Below are 6,229 nucleotides of genomic sequence, written 5' to 3'. Positions count from 1 at the left end.
CACAAGCTTATCGAGCTCAAGAACACCTCTCCTCAGGAGGCTGTTCTTCCCTTGTAGTTGTTCATCCCTAGCCTAGAAGGCAATCCACCACACCACACCGGAGTAGAGTATTACACCGCAACGGTGGCCCGAACTAATATAAACTCTTGTGTCCCTTGTTCCTCGGGTTCAGCGAGCAAGGCTTTGAGATCGTGGTCAGAGTGTGAGCTAGGGGGAGAGAGATCTTCGTGCGCACCCCAGAGTTTGAACCTCAAGGGTTTTGCCGGAACCCGTAATCCGACATTTGGCGCGCCAGGTAGGGGTGCGCTAAAGCTTTCCTTCCATCGATCCACACTCCGCTGCTCTACCTCGTACATGGAGGGCGCACATCGAGCCCGCACCGAGCGCCGGGCCGCCCTCACCGTCCATGTCGCTCAGACTGCTCCTATCGGCGGGCCTCCCCATCATTCAACATCACCTGCTGCCAACGCCGCCACCGGCCCGACAGTGAACGAGCAGCAAGCGTCGTCGCTACACCCCTTTGTGCGGTAGGATGGACGCACCGCCACCCCGTCGCTGACTCCGGCCGGCTCGTCGTCCCACACTCGTCGAGCGCCCACGGACGCGCAGGCCGCGTTGCTCATGGCACGCGAGCTCCTGCGCTACCACCCGGTCAACGACTCTACGAGGACTGGCTAGACCGCATCACCGAGCTTGTCAGCGCCGCTGGGGGCTCTCCTGCGCTAGCCCTCTTGCTGCCTCAACCACCTCCAGCTTCGGGCGACGTAGCTTGCGGAGCGCTTCCGCTGCCTCCGCATCCGGACGGCGCCCTCGCGTCGAAACGCGTCGCTCACGGAGAACCGCCGCCTCCTCCGCATCAAGACGGTGTCCTCGCCCCAAGACGCACGATCCCGCGGCGTGATCCGCCATGCCGTGTGCCTGCGCACGAAGAAGGAAGCTGTCAGGAGGTTCCTCGACCGCAAGAAAATGCTCCTGCACTCCTTGCACCACCACGTCAAGATCGCGCGCCGCCTGCGGTGGCGGTGCATGGGTACCAAGACCAGGCTCCACCACCGCGACGGGCTCCGGTGACCACGGTAGGCTGCCGAGCCTTTACTCCCAAGTTGCGCACCGCCGTCTGGCCAGGCAAGTTCAAGCCAGACCTGCCTCCGTGCTATGACGGCACCCCCGGCCCTGCAGAGTTCTTGCAGCTCTACGAGGTGAGCATCGAGGCGGTCAACAGCGACAAAAAAGTCATGGCGAACTGGTTTCCCATGGCTCTCAAGGATGGTGCTCGCTCGTGGCACCTGAACATGCCTGCGGGGTCGATCTCCTCCTGGGGTGAGATGCGTGACCGCTTTGTCGCCAACTTCCAGGGCACTCGCGACTGCCAGCCGCAGGCGACCTGTGGCGCATCAATCAGCAACCAGGGAAACCCTACAAAAGTACATCCAGCGCTTCAACAACGTCCGCCTCAAGATCCCCAAGGTGATAGACGAGGCCATCATATCGGTGTTCTTTGATGGCGTCTGTGTCAGATTTCGGGTTCCGGCAGACCCTTGAGGTTCGAACACTGGGGTGCATGCAGAAATCTCTCCCCTAACGATCTACATCCAATCTCCTCGCGTGATCTAAGCTGGAAAACAACGAACAACACAAGGGACACAAGGTTTATACTATGTTCGGGCCACCGTTGTGGTGTAATACCCTACTCCAGTGTGTGGTGTGGTGGATTGCCTCAGGGGCTGATGATGATTAGTACAAGGGAAGAACAACCTCGCGAGAGGTGTTCTTGAGCTGGTGCGACAAACTGCTAGGGTGAGTTCAGTCGCCTCTCTCCCTCTCTCTCTCTACTAGGGCTCTACCAGATTTCTTGATGTCCCTCTACTCTGTGTGGCTAGTTCTACTTATAGAGGCCCTGGGCCTCTCCCCAAAATATGAGCGGGAAGGGCGCCAACAAGTGGCCATTTTGAAGGGGAGCATCTAGTACAAGTTATCCTGACCAAAGGTGGTCCTCGGCTGCCAAAAGTACTGGTGATGACGCCGTCTTGGGCTCCACGATGACCTCCATCCTTCCGCTCTGCTGGTCTTGGTCTCGTTGCACCGGAATGGCAACCTTTGCCTCGTGCCTTGGCCTGTGCTTGCCCCCTTTGCACCAAAGGGGAAACAAGGACATTGCGCAGGCCAGCGCCCGCCTGGTCTCGATCGTCATGGCTTGCGTCACGGGCTCCTTGCGAGGTAACCCTGCCTTGATCTCTCCACCTCCTCGCGAGCCTGCCTGATGAGGCCGCCTCTGAGGAAGCTTCCGGTCGTCCGCCCCGCGAGGCTTGGCCCCTCACGAGGGTCTTGAGCTTGAGCTGATGAAGATGGGCCACGCTAGGCCCGCACTTGAGCCATGTCGCAGGCCGCAGGCAGGCAAGTTTGGGGACCCCCGTTCCCAGAACGCCGATAGTAGCCCCCGGGCCCAAGGCGCGCCCGGGCTTGGCCCAGCAGGAAAGCGAAGGGGCAAGCACGAAGTGCCGCGGGCCCTAACAGCCTGCGTCCTTGGGAGCCGCATGGCGAATGATTGGACGTGGGCGACTGCGCTTCCCCACGACGCCTCGGCGACCGCACGACTTGATAAGTCCCTGCATGCAGAGAAACCGATCATGATTACCTGCGATCGTGGTGCTCGGCGGTTGGCCTCCTCCGGCTATAAGTACGGGGCCGCGCGAGCCCCTTCATCCCGTCCCTTCTTGCTGCTCCTTTTCTTCTTCTTGGCTACTCGCCATCCCCATGGCCCCAAAGAGGTTCTTGGCCGCAGAGAAAGGAAAGCCCCCCCAGGTAGGGCCTGACTCCCCCCGACCAAGCATGGCCGAGGCCGCCCTCGTAAGTATACCACGGTCCCTGTGGTGGCCTCCCGCGGCCATGGAGGTGGTTCCCTACACGGTGGTGAGCGCCCGGTTGCCGGCAGGGGGCACAACGTGGGTGTGCGCCCCCTAGGCCACGCTTTCGCTCTGCGGAGGTGCTGCCGGAGTTTGTCATGTGGTCGGCGGACCCATCCAGCACCAGGCTCCAGCTCCCCCATTTCTTCGTAGATGAACTGCCGGCCAGCGCTCGGTGCGGCTTCTGACTCCAGGCAGACGGCTGCTGCAGCAGGGCCTCCTGGGCTTCGTTGGAGGTCTCCGTTTCTGGGAATGGGGCTCTGACACGCGGCTGGCAAACGTTTGCCCGCGCGCGCGGCCTGGGCCGGTGGTGCACCCTGCACTTCAAGTTTGATGGCGACGCCACCCTCTACGTGAGGGTGTTCGGGGAAGATGGTCGCCGTGTCAGGTGCTGCCCTGAAGACGATGACCGCGGCCGCCTGCCCAGCCCTGGCTCTGACCAGGATGAAGATGACGACTGGCATACAGGTGGAGGTGCTCGGGTTCGCTGAGCTTCGGCGACCCTCTCTCAGGCAGTAGCTCCTCCAGTGGTGGCCGTGACCAGCCCCTGCGCCGTCGCGCCCGCCTGGGTGAAGGTAGCGGATCAGCCCGCCGTCGCGCCCCGGTGAAGCGAGAGAAGGGATCCGCCTGAGCCCCAGGAGAAACTCGAGCCTTCGCTGTGGGCTGGCGCAGGACGAATCACGCCCGTTTTGTTTTCTTTCTTATGCTACGCAAAAACAGAAAGTAATGTAGGGCCCCGCGGGGGCGTGTTAGAACTACTGCTGTTTAACCATCGCGCCGTTTCCGCTATTTCTGTGCTGTGTTTCCGTGTCGCACACCCATGTGCGCGAACTATTTTAGCTCGGTGGGGCTTGGCGCGGTCCTCGCCACCCGATGTCGTGGCCTCCTCGTGCGCTTCGTGCCCTACAAGGATCAGTAGGAGGGGTAACTTACGGTCTTGGTTGTGGGGGCGATCGGCCCAGGTCCTGCGCTCGTGTCGCGGTGCCCGTGGGGCACGGACTGGGAGGGGTGCTCCCGCAGAGGACTCGGATAGGAATGCTCCAAACGATCGGGGCAGAAAACACTCGCGAGGGTGCCCGCGAACCTCCCTCGCGAGACTTGTGCGAGAGAAAACGAGGCAAGCGAGCGAGAAAGACAAAGAGTCACAAGCCGGGAACGTCAGTAACTCCAATAAAACTTCAAACGGGAATAAACAAGCCAACTGCAGAAAGCAAATGGGAAAGCCGCGTCCGGCACCTATTCTAGTCTTCGACGTCTTCTCACCAGTGCGGAGCTAAGTGCTTCCACTGGGCATGGGCGGGAGCCCCCGAGGCCCGAGGGCGGCACTCCAGAGACTCCGGGGCGTATACAGCCCCACTCATTATTACGTGAGAGTGTCACGGGCTGCGAGCTTCACAGGCATTCTCCTTCTTCACAGGCACCAGGCCTTTCCCAAAACGCAGCAGCTTCATAGGCATTCGCCTTCTTCATAGGCACCGGGCCTTTCCCAAAACGCAGCAGCTTCACAGGCATTCGCCTTCTTCACAGGCACCGGGCCTTTCCCAAAACGCAGCAGCTTCACAAGCATTCGCCTTCTTCACAGGCACCGGGCCTTTCCCAAAATGCAATAGCTTCATAGGCATTCACCTTCTTCACAGGCACCGGGCCTTTCCCAGAACGTAGCAGCTTCACAGGCACCGGGCCTTTCCCAAAACGCAACAGCTTCACAGGCATTCGCCTTCTTCACAGGCACCGGGCCTTTCCTAGGCGCTAAGCCTCGCTCAGGGATAGAACCTCCGGAGATGTTGAATGTTCCATGCGTTCTTTGATGGGTACCCCCTCCGTGGTCTCCAAGCACGCGGAGCCAGGCCTGGAGACATGAACAACCTTGAATGGGCCCTCCCACATGGGAGAGAGCTTGTGCAGCCCCTCCCTAGAGAGAACCCGCCTGAGCACGAGATCCCCTACCTCAAGAGTTCTGGGGCGGATGTTGCGGCAGTGGTATCGTCGGAGCGCCTGTTGATACCTTGCCGCTCGCAGCGCGGTTTCTCGACGGTGTTCCTCCCCCAACACAAGATCCGTCCCCTGCATGGTGTCCTGCTGCGCCTCGTCAAATGCCAGGACCCGTGCGGAGCGACGCCTGACCTCGTGAGGGAGAACAGCCTCTGCTCCATAGACGAGGAAGAACGGGGTCTCGCCAGTCAGCTTGGTCGCAGTTGTGCGGATTGACCACAACACGGACTAGAGCTCGTCGTACCAGCCCCTGCCATAGGCCTCTAGCTTCTTCTTGAAGGTCCTGACTTTAAGGCCCCTCAGGACCTCCGCGTTGGCCCGCTCGACCTGGCCGTTGCTCCGGGGGTGTGCTACCGGAGCGTAGCATATCTGCGTTCCTAGGTTAGCACAATACGTTTTGAAGAGATTACTGGTGAATTGCGAACCGTTGTCAGTGATGATGCGGTTGGGCACCCAAAATCGGCTCACGAGGCCCTTGATGAATTTGACCGTAGAGCCTGCCGGGATTGTGCGGACGGCTTCCACCTCAACCCACTTGGTGAATTTGTCCACGGCGACGTAGAGGTAGCGATAGCCCCCTGGCGCTCGAGGAAACGGTCCCAGAATGTCCAGCCCCCAAACTGCGAACGGCCATGAGAGGGGTATAGTCTGTAGACCCCCTGCAGGCTGATGGATCTGCTTTGTGTGAAACTGGCAGGCCTCGCAAGCCTTCACAAGCTCAACAGCGTCGTGGAGCGCCCTAGGCCAGTAGAATCCACTACAGAATGCCTTGCCGATGAGGGTCCGGGACGACGAGTGGTGCCTGCAGTCTCCGCCGTGTATGTCCGCCAGTAGCTCCTTCCCTTGCTCTCGGGAGATGCAACGTAGGGACACGTCATTTGGTCGCTTCCTGTAGAGCTCTCCATCCCTGATGCAATAAGCCGTGGCCTACCACGCCACACGCTCCGCTTCCTCCTCATTCTCCGGCGGAGTCCCTTGCATCAGGTAGTTCTTGAGCTCCGGGATCCAACACCCTTCCTGAGGCTCTAACGCCGGGAGCAGGCGCGCCCCTGAGGCTTGGCCGCAGACCGGGGCTCCTGAGGCAGGTGGCTGAGGGAGCTCCTCCCTTGGTTGCGCTGTGCTTGACAGTGGCAGCACCGCCGAGGGTTTGAAGAGCCGCTCCTCGAAAACGCCAGGCTCCTGAGGCAGCCGCCTGGACGCCCTCTTGGCAATGTCATCGGCCCCCTGATTGGTGCCACGAGGCACATGCTGCAACTCCAGCCCCCAGAACTGTTTCTCCATCTTGCGAACCTCAGCGAGGTAGGCTTCCATGTGCTCGTCCTTTGGCTCGTATA

Source organism: Triticum aestivum, chromosome 6A, assembly GCF_018294505.1.
Source record: "Triticum aestivum cultivar Chinese Spring chromosome 6A, IWGSC CS RefSeq v2.1, whole genome shotgun sequence".
In the NCBI taxonomy this organism is placed as follows: domain Eukaryota; kingdom Viridiplantae; phylum Streptophyta; class Magnoliopsida; order Poales; family Poaceae; genus Triticum; species Triticum aestivum.
Note: the sequence above shows the minus strand (reverse complement) of the source record.